Source organism: Crinia signifera, chromosome 2, assembly GCF_055691185.1.
Source record: "Crinia signifera chromosome 2, ASM5569118v1, whole genome shotgun sequence".
In the NCBI taxonomy this organism is placed as follows: domain Eukaryota; kingdom Metazoa; phylum Chordata; class Amphibia; order Anura; family Myobatrachidae; genus Crinia; species Crinia signifera.
Window position 1 is genome coordinate 205,459,789 of NC_139218.1, and position 13,990 is coordinate 205,473,778.

Genomic DNA, 13,990 nt, shown 5'->3' on the forward strand with positions numbered 1-13,990 from the left:
ATATCATAGAATAACACTGTGAGGGCATCTAACAACTTCCACCTTACCTAACGTCACATTCTGATCAAGAAATAGAAGTGGATCTAGACACAACTTTCTTGCCTACCCTCCCAAAATGGACAGAATACTCCCCGGGAAGGTGGGCATGTCTCCCATTAACCCTCAGCCCCCAAACCCCCCTACCCCACTGATACAAAAAAAGAATTTGTGGGTTCGTGAAGAGGGGGCACGGCTAAAATGATGCAATTAGCATAATTTTGCATCATTTAAGCCTCTCTCCACGGACCCTCAATTTGCGGGGTTTGTGTGGCATTGGGGTAGGGTTTGCTGATTTCACTCTCGTCCATACCCCGACATGTTGATTCTCTGGGCGTATCTCGGCAATGCAGCAATAAAAGTAAGCAAGTATAATTATGTGAGAATGGGTCTCAATGGGCCTTATTTTGGTTCACTCTTTCTGACAAAATCCTTCTTAGATGGACAAAATTATGTGCACTGCAGGGGGGCAAATGTAAAATGTGCAGAGAGAATTAGATTTGGGTGAGTTATTTTGTTTCTGTGCAGGGTAAATACAGACTGCTTTATTTTTACACTGCAATATAGATCTCACTTTGAAGTAAAACCCCACCCAAATCTAACTCTCTCTGCACAAGTAACATGTGCCCCCCTAAATGCTGTCCACAGGTTTACTAATGAGACAATGCTCTGAAATTGTGACTGTCTTCCTTTAAATTATACAGATAAATCACAAAATACTAACTAACTGTAAAACAGGAACCTCTGAAAGTCATTTACTTGTGCACAAATGCATCTATTTGTCCACCGAGTGCTGAATAGTTTTAGCTTTATTCATGCGTAAATACTTCTTAATTTGGGTTCATGTATTAATCTATAGTATTATGACCCATTGTAGTACTGATATGACATGCATTTGTACATTGTACGTGTCTTATTTTGTGCTCTTTGTATAAAATGTCAGTGATTATCATTCCACATGTATCTCCAATCTTTATGTACACATCCAAAACAAAAATATATTTCCTTGTTTATTTCCCACCACAGTCCCATGTGCTACCCCTAGGCCACTAACGCCAGGGCCACAGTCAAAGTAAAAGTGCCTAACTGATCTTACTGTAGGTTTGACAACATTGGGCACATGATAGCAAAAAATCAAACTGGCAAACAACTTTGTTGTGCATATTGCCCAAAGGGCTACTACAACAATATGTGTGAAGTGTAGCACAGGACTCTATGATATGCTGCAAGCCGTATCACAGACAGCGAGAGTGAGACAGAGAGGGTGATAGACATGGAAATTATTAGAAGTTTACAGGAGAGAGGAGGCAAAACATATACTATTTATACAGTACATGCTTATACTTTATGTATTTTGTAATCGTTTTGTAACTGGGGCCTGATTTGTAAAAATATTGGCATATTCGTGTGGAGAATGTTTGAGAAAGTTTATAAATAAATATTTTGTAAATCAATATTTAATATTATGGGTTTTAATAGGTTCGTTAAATTAGCGATGAGAGCTGGAACATCAGTGCATCTGGACGGTGCAATATGCATTCCCTTCAGTGTATGTTTGTTCGCCTCAGCTACTGAGGATGTGCAACATTAAATACTGTGGGGAGAAAAGGACTATACGGTTCTCAGCTAACTATAATCTCGGCAATATCGGATGTATTTCAGATGATATTCTGTCTATGCTAGCTTTGTCTCCCCTCAAAATAAGCCCTTGAGAAATATGCAGCTGCCAGGTCTGGGTTGCAGGACCAGAGAAAGCAGCGACATGAAGAAATAATAACCACAACACATGGTTATGCTAGTCACTTGTAGAGGGGAGACAATGGGGCAGCTGGAGTAATAGAATGTATGATTACTTGGAAATGGATAGACATGGAAAGAACCATGGGCTGGCTGGCATATTTTAGTCCAGAGACAAACACAGCACTGGCACACATGCACAGCCCATCCTTCAAAGATGGTTTAATGTGTAGATCACTGAGGATTTCTCTGCAGATAAGACCATGGTTGTCCACTTTTAAAGAAAAAATTAAGAATTGGGAGAAAAGTCTGAAAGAAAATAAGTTACTTGTGGACAATCACGGCTCCCACGATGTCCATCGCATAGTAAAAAATCGCATCGCATCGCATGCGATTTGATCGCATACGATTTGATCGCATGCGATTTGATCGCATGCGATTTTTAACAGAAATGCATCCAAATGCATTGAAATTAGTATCAAACATGTTCAATGGCCCCAAATGTCATTTTTCAGGGTGTACCACCCCCACTATCAACGCGAACCCGAAGCGTGGCGAGCGCAACGAGCCCGCGAGGGGCGGCGGTACGCGTCCTACGACCTTTTCAATCCCCCACTATCCACGTCGGCGTGGAGTTGAGAATAAAAAGTGTGGTGAGCGCAGCGAGCCACCGAGCCCGAAGCGTGGCGAGCGCAGCGAGCCCCGCGAGGGGACACGGATACCTTCACAGGTATATCCCCTCGCATGCTTCACAGGTGTCCGCGTCCCCTCACGGGGCTCGCTGCGCTCGCCACGCTTCGGGCTCGGTGGCTCGCTGCGCTCGCCACACTTTCTATTCTCAACTCCACGCCGACGTGGATAGTGAGGGTATGAAAAGGTCGTAGGACGCGTACCGCCGCCCCTCGCGGGCTCGCTGCGCTCGCCACGCTTCGGGTTCGCATTGATAGTGGGGGTGGTACAGCCTGAAAAATGACATTTGGGGGCCATTGAACATGTTTGATACAAATTTCAATTCATTTGGATGCATTTCTGTTAAAAATCGCATGCGATCGCATGCAATCAAATCGCATGCGATGCGATCGCATGCGATTTTCGAAAATGCCTAAAAACTGCAAAAATCGCATGCCATCGCATGCCACTACATATGGCATGCGATGGCATGTGATGGGAGCCGTGAAAGTACACAAGTACCGAAAATAATTTTTTGAAGCCTTTAACCTTTTGCAGTCCAATTTTTTTTTGTTTTGCAATCCGGTTTAATTGTTTCAATTAATTGTATGTTTTTTTTTTTTATTAAAAAAAATGGTCTACATTGAATGATGAACTATGTTAATGTTCTTATTTTAAAGTTTCTCACCATTAAATCTGCTACTCGCGCTAGGACTGTTGAGCCTGACTAGAAGTTGGACTTGAAATGGTTAAAAATTAATAAAATGCTTTCTCCAAACAATAAATGTTTTCATTATTTTGATTAAGATGTAATAGAAGTAGGGATACATGAGAGGTGAGTAGGGATAGTGTTAGGGGCACATGACATGTGCGTAGGATTAGCAGTAGGGACACATGACAGGTGTGCGGGGTTTGCTGTAGGGGCACATAACAGGTGTGTATGGTTAGTGGTAGGGACACATGCCAGTTGTGTGGGGCCAGTGGTATAGGCACATGACAGGTGCATGAGGTTAGCGGTAGGGACACATGACAGGTGGGGTAGCAGTAGTAGGTGTCAGGTGAACAAAGGTAGTATTATCAGGGACATGGATAATATTTGGAGTAAGTATTAGAAAATGACAGATGGCGTAGTGGAAGTACTAGTAGTAATATTTGTACCTCATAGTGATGTTTAAGTGAGCCGACATGGGTCACTTTCAGCATACCCCGTAGCCACCAGCTTCACTCCCAGCATGCGCAAAGGGTCTCCTGGATCATAGACCCAGACATCCAGGCATTGGAGAGCATCACAAAGGACTGCTCTCATCAGGAGAACAGCCCTTTGGGGAAATACTGTAATTGCATATGTTAGTACATTTGGTTAATACATTCCACCCTCAGACTCTTCTCTCACCTTGAACAGGTTGTTAGTCTCCCACTCTACACATCCTGTGTATCCCAATGTCCAGCCACCGTGTGTTTATTCTGAGAGACCAGAACAGTGTCTGTTACTTTACATGATCCCATCTCTGAACACAATAGTGTCCATCTCTCTAGACTATGGGGACCCTTAATTCTTACTTGCAGATTGATTTTTTTTAAATGACACAATACTTGGGAAGCCAGCAGCCTCAGATCACATCCAGCCACCAGGCACCAGCAATGACACAGCCAGCCCACCTGCCACTAAGCCTCTGATGATTTGCTGGTCTATGTGGGAAGAGGGGGTAAAAATATGCTATTTAGAGGATGTGGGGGGAATTGTGGGGGGTCCAGGGTCAAACAGAAGCCTTGCCCACCCGTCTGGGCACGGAGGGGTACCCAATTTTTTTTCAGGAACTCCAATGAGCTGAAAAACAAAAGACGTGGAAAAGCAATTCCACAGATGACATCCTTTATGCTGCAGCTCATTGCTCTACTTTCTCTATATACAATTACAAAACCTCAGCACATGTACTAAGTGCAATTCTGTTTAGCACAGGTAATATGCAAACTGTCCAGTCCCCGTGATCCTTCCTTATGCAGCCCAGTCCCCCCTCTTATACTGTCCCCTTCTCACCCTACCCATTACAAAGTGCCCCCCACCCAGTCCAATGTCTCCCATCATTTCACTAACTCCTTGTATCCCCTCATCTAATTCATCCTCAGCAAGAACCCCCCAGCTAGCCCAGGTACAGTGTCTCAGCATTATCCATCCTAGTGTTCCGCTTCTCCCACCATAATCTCATTTCCTATTTCCCATCCAGTCAAGTTTCCCTTGTATATCACCCATTGCTTGTTACTCCCTGCCTTTCTCCTCTACCTGGTGCCATCCACTGCCTCTTCCTGTCACCCACTCACCCAATGCCTGTCACTCTTTTCCTGGCATCATCCAACCTCTTTGGGGGAAGTACCAGTCAATGGATTTCCAGGTTTATGGCCCGGGAGTCTGTCTGTGCATGTAGAATATTATAGAACTTGAACAACGTTACATCAAAGCTGATTTGCTACCATAGGCAACTTCTACACTGGATCACATCTCCACTCTCTTCACTGCTTCATGAAAAGTCCCTTTAGTACATATATAAGTGCTGTAGAAACCCAGAAAATCTCTCCCTTTAGTACATTCCATTCCCCTGTTTAAACTCTCCTCCTGTAAAGGCCTCTGGAAAAGCCTTACAGCAGGAAAGTCCTTCCTGGAGCAGACAGGAAATAACACGGCAATAGAGACGTACCACAACTACACAAATGAGTAGGTAATCACATGCTATAGCTATACCGTGTTGTGCAGATCAGAATTTCCAAGTACAAATACCTTGAAGTTCCAGAAAATAGTAGATTAGAGCAACATAAACTCTCAGAACAGATTGGCAAAAAACAGCTACAATGATTTTACCTGTTCCAGAGCAATCCTCAGGAATAAAGAATGTGGGTTCTCTGGATGGGGCTGAAAGGGTGATGAGTTTGGGTTTACACACCACCCCAATGGAAATTTGCAACACCTCAGATCTGTCCACGGCTAATAGGTTTCCCCTCTTTGTCTTTGTGTGAGCCATGTTTATGGAAGGATAACTTCTTAGGGACAGAAGACATGTATTATTGGGTTAAATGATAGCAAAGATAACATCATTATTTCCATTTCTTAATCCATGTGTATCTCCACAATTGTGTACAATGTCAATGTAGAATTTGCCATCTTTCTTATATGGCACATGCAGTAGCAAATGGCAATATCTGTCCCATGGTAAATCTCTTTTACCTGAAGTCACCACAATGCTTTGAGAGAGTGGGTCAGTTATGCCATCTGCCACATAGATCAGAAGCATCTGATGGGTTCTGTGCATGAAGAGTGGGTTCATTTTAATTGGTTTAGATCTGCAAACTCATCCATGTGGCACTCCAAGCTCACTGAGCATGGCACTGTGGGGAGGAGGGATTACAAATAAGAGCCTTATTTTATCTGTGAACAGCAGAGGGGCCTAATGTCTGAAGTCATTCTCTCACATCCTGTTCCATCCTGAGGGGAGAAGTCGCCCACGATCCACTTTATACTGCCTGCATATGATACACTGTATGCAGTCCTTATGCAAACAATGTATCGTATGTGATCCCAGCCAAGCCCACTGCAGGCATTGCGTTGCAATTTATCCATAGTGCAGCATGTGTGATCTTCAGGCTCCGATGCGATGCTTCACGGGACTGTGCACATACTTGCCTACTGAGAGGGTCCCGCAAATCGGGTACCCCTCCTGGCCCACTGAGAAGGTGGGAAAGTTTCCCATATCACTACCACAGTCCTTGCTTCCCCTTTCCCCGCTGTCTAAAATCCCAAATTTCGTGGGTCCGCAGGGTGGGGGCGGGGCTAAAATGACACAAATCGTGCCATTTCACATCATTTTAGCCCCTCCCCTATCTGCAGAACCGCAGTGTAGTGTGACTGTCTGTCATGGGGGCAGGGCTTGATGACGTCAGCCTCTTCCTGTCCCCGACACATAGCCTCGTCCAACCCCCCTTTTTCTCCATTCTTGGCTTCTCCTGGAGAATAATTTTAAAAAATATGCAGGTATGAACCGATGTCAAACACATGCAATTTTGATACATTTTATCTGAATTGGGAGAAAGAGTCCAAATCGTCATGAAATCGACGTAGTGTACGGGTACCTTTGAAAACATAGGAAACACATTAAATAAAAGCTATTACTTACTCCTTATACATACAATAAATAAATATTATTTCTTAATATAACCCCATAATTAGGTTTATTATTTCTCTGGGGCATTGACTAAAAATCCTCATGGTGCATTGTTACACTAACAGAATCATGTACATAAAGTCATTATAATGTTGTTATTGTATTAGTCACATTATAAATTATATTGTATTGACCACTCAAGTGTCTGAGAAATTAAAACACTTTCTTATATACTGCTGTTTATAGACTGCCTGCAAATGCTCCTTTCTTCGGATGGTTATTGAATTTATCTCTAGCTTGGCACATATATCTGACTCTGCGTGTAATAGATAATCTAATTCCAGATGTATTGCCTATGCAAATTGATACAACGACATGGTGAATTGATTTATTTCCTGGATAATTAGTAAACTTCAATATCTGTACCAAAATGGCCAGCAATCAGTAGATGTTTAATTAACATGCAATAACTGTCGTATTAAATCTACATTAGCTTCCTATTTAAAGGACTTAATTAAAACCGAATCTTGATATTCACAATTGCCTAAAAAGCATTTTTATTACCACACACAAGAGATGTGATATATCAATAGATAGATAGATAGATAGATAGATAGATAGATAGATAGATAGATAGATAGATAGATAGATAAATTGTATTACAGTAGGGCCGCCCTGCCAACATATGCAAAAGGCCCTGGTGCCCTTCGTAGGGATAATTAATTTGTATTTTACTATTTATTATTGGCAATGGCATTTTCACTGATCAGTTATGGGTTTACTGCTGTAGCTCAAATGACAAGAATAGGTTTATTGGAAATATAATTTCACCTATGTATGTGACAGTAGTTTACTGTACACTCTCATAAATACTTGTTTTACTCTTTTATATGACTTTAACAGAAATTTTGGTCGCTCCTGTACCTTGGGTTTATATCAGGGTTGCCGACCTTTAAATGCTCCTCTCCGGAAGAAGCCCGGAGAGGAGACTTTCCTTACCCGATCAGGGGGCGGGGCTTGACTGTGACATAATTAAGCCCCGCCCCCATTACGGGAAATTGTAGAAATGACTGATCTCCATGGAGGGGGCGGGGCTAAAATGACACGATTGTGCCATTTTAGCTCCGCCCCCTCCTCTGAGACCCGCGGATTGCGGCATTTACATGCCGCGATTCGGGGGGGGGGGGGGGGCCTCAGGGGGGTCCCCCAGATTCCGGGAGGGTTGCCCACCCTTCCGGGGGGCCGGGAGGGGGACCCGATTTTCGGGAGACTCCCGGGAATTCCAGGAGGATCGGCAACTCTGGCTTAAATATAAATGCTGCTTAAGAACACTAGTTCAGGTTAACAGGCGACTTCTACGAGATACATACGGATAGCCAGCAGACAGGACTCCATTTGGCAGAATACTGACACCAGCATCCCTAAGGGGTGAATCCCGACAGGGGTAAGGTACAGTAGGTGTATGTACCTTCCCCATGCTGCCCCCAACCCTCCCTTTCAGCAATCTAACCCTAAACCCCACACGCATCCTGACCCTAACCTCATCGTTAGTTAATATAACCCCTACACCCTGCAGCCTAAATCAACCCCCCTGCCCTGCAGCCTAACACCCCACCCCCCTCTTGCAGGTGCCTAAACATGACCACCCTTTCCCTCAGATCAGCCTAGCCTTAACCATCTCATGATCGCAGCCTAAACCCCCCCACTAGTGCCTAAACCTAAACCTTTCTTTCTTAGACTGACCCTTAACCGCCCATATAATGAACTATAAGTATTCTAGCTTTGGCATATTGATGTTTTCGATTCTCTGTCGCAGGTGTGCTGAAGGCAGTCAGGATGCTGACCGCCGAGAAGCTGATTCCCACTACTCTGTGCTACGCATCGCATTAAAAAAAGAACAATGTTGTTTTTGTTCTAATAATTCACAAAGTATATCCACGTTACATATGTAAAGAGAGGACAACAATCTATACTAACTACAATATATAGATCAACTTCTTCTGACTCCCAAAAGTGAGTGATCTGATTTATTTGTTTGCATATGAGTTTTAAATATTTAGATGTCTACAAAAACATATTTTTCAAAAGGATTGCTGCTTTAAGTAAAAATATTCTTAAACAAAAAATCCAGTGAAACCATGCATCATATCTTGTACCTTCAGGGCTATATCTTACCTGTTAATGGCGTTATCTCACAGGTATTGGTGGAAGGACTTAGAAGCACAGCTGAATGGTTTTCACGCCGGGCCTGTAAATTAGACCACAAGATTAGCATACATGCCCTAAGGGACTGCTGCTTCGTTTATAAAAAGCCTGCTTCCTGTTTTCCAATTTTTTAATAGTGACAAACAGCTCAATCAATTCCACAATCAAAATCTATAGATACCAAAATCTTACCAAGTCCCTCCAATGGTCAGTCTACTTTTCCGGCTGATAATAACAACCTCTTCTCTATTTCCATTTGCCCTGTTTAAATGCTTCCTTTTATCTGTAGCAATGCAATTCAGTGGTAAAGTCTAGCAACTAGCTCCAGTTGAGATAAAGTGTAACTCAGGCATAATTATTGTTTGTATGCAATATAACCATGTACACATTAGCAGACTGTACGCAATTAAGGAGAACATTTAAGTTTAGGGTTGTCTATTGAAAGATACATGCATCGAAAACGTCCATGAAATGACTGCATATTTCCAACCACTCCCCTTAAACTCCCCAAGTCACTTCCTGTCAATCAGTCAGCAAAAAAGTTCTCAAACTGAGCTGGATTGCAGCGGCACCCTTGCGCGTGTGCATTGTGGGGTAAACTTAGTAAAACTTCTAAAAATGAAAAAGTGGGATGTTGCCCATGGCAATCAATCAGATTCTGTATATCATTTTCTAGGATGCAATAGACAAAATATAGACAGAATCTCTTTTTTTTAGAATATTTAGGAAAGTTACCCCTATGGGGTGCATTCAGTGCTCCGGCAAGCATGTCACAATGTTCTCCATTTTTCGTTCTCTGTGCATTCTTCATTTTTCTACCCCTCGCCCTGATTCCTATTCACCCTATTCAATGTGTCAGCTGCTTGCCACCCCTGATGGCGAGCATTGACCAATGCGGTGTACAAGGAGTTAATGGCTCCATTTGTAGGCAGTGTTCAAATATTATATATGCAGAGATATGCAGGAAAACGCAATTAGCTTAAAAAAAGGATGCCAAAGCAGTCCAAACGAAGGAGTGATGAAGAAGAGGTGAATCATGGGTAATAACTGAGGTGAATCATGGGTAGAATAATCAGTGAGCAAAAAATGCATCATGGGGGAAAAAAATACCACAAAAAATAAAAATATATTAATGTGGCGCTTCTAAAGAAAAAATAATATAGATCCTTCAAATAATAAAAATATAGACTTAAAAAAACAATAAAAACACGGGTGACATTTAGGGGGACATTTACCAAAATGGATTCGTAGAAAAAAGGTGTATTCGTAGGGAGAAATACACCTTTTTTTTACGAATTTGTATTTTCGGGATTTACAATCCCGAAAATACAACAATTCGTATTCCTAAAGATGGAACATTCGTATTTGTATTTACAAATACGAATGTCTACACCATCGATAGGATACGACAGAAATCACCATTCAAAAGAATGGTGGTTCCTGATGTACTAAGCAGCCGTACTGATAATACGGCTGCTAAGTGGTGTAAAACACCCACGCAAATACGACAGGAAAATAGAACACCATTTTCCTGTCGTATTTGCTTTAAGCCTGCACGGATCAGTCAGATCCGTGCAGGCTTTAGTGTAAAAAAATAGAAAAATAAAATAAAAAATAAAAAAACCGGCGTGGGGTCCCCCCCACAGCCATAACCAGCACCAGGCTGACGGAGCCGGGGCCGGTAATTAAAAATCAGGGAACCCGACAAATAGGGGTTCCCCGATTTTTAACAACCAGCCCCAGGCTCCTGCTCTGGGGCTGGTTCCCAAAATACGGGGGGACAAAATGACTAGGGGTCCCCCAAATTTTAAGAACCAGCCCCAGGCAAAACCAGCCAGCAGGGTAATGCCACAGCCGGGGGGAGACTTTTTATACAAGTCCCCCCGGCCAAAGCATTAACCCTACCGACCAGTCAGCCTGGCCTGGGGCCCTGGGGGAGTGGGGACCCCCCCAATGAAGGGGTCCCCCCCCTCCAGGACTTACCTGACCAGGCTGAAGACTGGTGCTGTCCCCGATGCCCCTGGGCGGTGGGCATCGGGCTGATTCAGGTGTAAAAAAAAAGATTAAACTATTGTTTTTTACTGTGGCACTACAAGAGCCAGCAAGCTGGGACTTGGAGAACCACAAGTCCCAGCCTGCTGGGCATTAAAGGGCCCGCTGGCACTTGTAGTTCCACAGTTAAAATAATAGTACAATAAACACACTGACACAATGAAAATAAATCCGTGTCGTCCTCCAGGTCCATGGCCGTGTCCGGGTCCGAAGAAATCCATGTTGGAGCTGTGGAAGGAAATCCTACTCACCTGGTCCTGCGCTGAAGAAGTCTTCTCTTGGTCCGACGTAATCCAGGATGAATTCTATTGGCCGCCTAGCGGCCAATCAGAAGCCGAGAAAGTCGGCTCCTGATTGGCCGCTAGGCGGCCAATAGAATTCATCCTGAGGAGAGGCGCCGAGTATGAAATATCTCAGCATCTCTCCTCAGCGCGATGCGGAGACAGCGGGGACCGGCGACAGCTGTGAACATTACCTGGATTACGTCGGACCAAGAGAAGACTTCTTCAGCGCAGGACCAGGTGAGTAGGATTTCCTTCCACAGCTCCAACATGGATTTCTTCTGACCCGGACACCGCCATGGACCTGGAGGACGACACGGACCGTCGACATGGACCTGGAGGACGACGCGGACAGCCGACATGGACCTGGAGGACGACACAGGACATCAGGACCAGGGCTACCTACGGGATCAAGAAAGGTAAGTATCAGTATGTGTGTAATGTATGTATTAAACTTTTATTTTCATTGTGTCAGTGTGTTTATTGTACTATTTTTTTAACTGTGGAACTACAAGTGCCAGCGGGCCCTTTAATGCCCAGCAGGCTGGGACTTGTGGTTCTCCAAGTCCCAGCTTGCTGGGGAGGCTTGCTGGCACTTGTAGTGCCACAGTAAAAAACAATAGTTTAATCTTTTTTTTTTACACCTGAATCAGCCCGATGCCCACCGCCCAGGGGCATCGGGGACAGCACCAGGCTTCAGCCTGGTCAGGTAAGTCCTGGAGGGGGGGGACCCCTTCATTGGGGGGGTCCCCACTCCCCCAGGGCCCCTGGCCAGGCTGACTGGTCGGTAGGGTTAATGCTTTGGCCGGGGGGACTTGTATAAAAAGTCTCCCCCCGGCTGTGGCATTACCCTGCTGGCTGGTTTTGCCTGGGGCTGGTTCTTAAAATACGGGGGACCCCTAGTCATTTTGTCCCCTGTATTTTGGGAACCAGCCCCAGAGCAGGAGCCTGGGGCTGGTTGTTAAAAATCGGGGAACCCCTATTTGTCGGGTTCCCTGATTTTTAATTACCGCCCCCGGCTCTGTCAATCTGGTGATGGTTTTGGCTGTGGGGGGGACCCCACGCCGTTTTTTTTTATATATTTATTTATTTTTCTATTTTTTTTTTACACCTTGCAGCCTGCATGGATCTGACTGATCCGTACAGACTGCTAGAAAAATTCGTATTAGCGGACAGCTAATACGAATTGTTACACCATCGGAGGGTTACAAAGCAGTCGTACATGACTGCTTTGTAATTTCCCCTCCGGAACACGACTTTGCATACGACTAAAACAGTCGTATGCAGCCGTAGGGGAAATACCAATACGAAAAACTAGGTTTTTCATATTGGTAAATTTCCCCCTTAATATAATGAGAGTTTTTCACACTATTTAAAATCGCACCATATCGCCGCAAAACGCACTTTTTTCCGCATTTTTCATGTGTAAATTGCATATTTAATGGGATGCGAATAAGCGGCTAAAAAGTGCGATATGGTGCGGTTTGTGGCGATTTTAAGTCATGGAAATGTCTGCATTTTCAGTCATGGAAATGTGCACATTTTTCAGTCATGAAAATGTGCACATATTTCAGTCATGAAAATGTGCACATTTCAAAACTTTCGATTTCTGGTTAAAAAAAAAAAACATTAAAAAAACGACGTGGGGTCCCCCCTCCTGAGCATAACCAGCCCCGGGCTCAAAGAGCCGGTCCTGGTTTCATAAAATCACGGGGCAAAACGAATAGGGTTCCCCTGGATTTTAGAAAACCAGCACCAGGCTCAAGGGCCGGTCCTGGTTCCCAAAATACGGGAGACAAAATGAGTAGGGGTCCCCCGTATTTCAAGAACCAGCACCGGGCCCAACCAGCCAGCAGGGTAATGCCTCAGCCGGAGGGAGACTTTTTATACAAGTCCCCCCGGCCAAAGCATTCATCCCCCTGACCGGTCAGCATGGGCAGGAGTCCTGGGGGAGTGGGGACCCCCCCAAAGAAGGGGTCCCCCCCCTCCAGAACTTACCTGCCCATGCTGAAGCCCGGGGCTGTCCTCGATGCCCCTGGGAGGTGGGCATCGAGCTGATATTTTGTGTAAAAAATAGATGATAAACTATTGTCTTATACCGTGGAACTATGAGTCCCAGCAAGCCTCCCCCGCATGCTGGAACTTGGAGAACCACAAGTCCCAGCATGCGGGGCATTAAAGGGCCCGCTGGCACTTGTAGTTCCACAGTAAAAGAAATAGTTAAATAAACACACACTGACACCCATTAAAAATAAAACTTTAATACATCCAAAGCCCATACATACTGATACTTACCTATCTTGAGCCCGTCGTTAGGTCCCAGGGTCCGGTTCCGGTGCCCTGGTTCCGGGGCTGGTCCGCGGCTCCAGGGCTGAAGAGTCCGGGTCCTGGATCCGAAGAAATCCATGGGGGACCTGTGGAAGGAAATCCTACTCACCCAGGTCCTCTGGCGAAGTTCCCCTCATCTTCTCCGTCTTCTCCATCTCCGCCGTAGTCAGCCGCCGGCACCTATCAGACTTTGAGAGGCGCAGAAATGTTTCATCTTCCACGCCTCTCATCCGAATGATTCTATTGGCGAATTAAGTGCGATTTTTTAACGCACTTTTAGTAAGTTTATTGCCAAAAAATTGCGAAAAAACGGGCCGTTTCGCACCCTATCGCAAATGTGCGATTTGACCAAAAAATTCGAAAAAATGCGAAATCGCCGTTTTTATGCGAAAATATCACCTATTAAATGTCACCCAAGGTATGTTGAGTTCACATACAAAAAATTGCAGAGAGCAAAACAGAGAGCCATACCATCTCCATTTTCGCATTGAATATACAAACAGCGAGGTGCACAAAATTTCCCATTAGGAA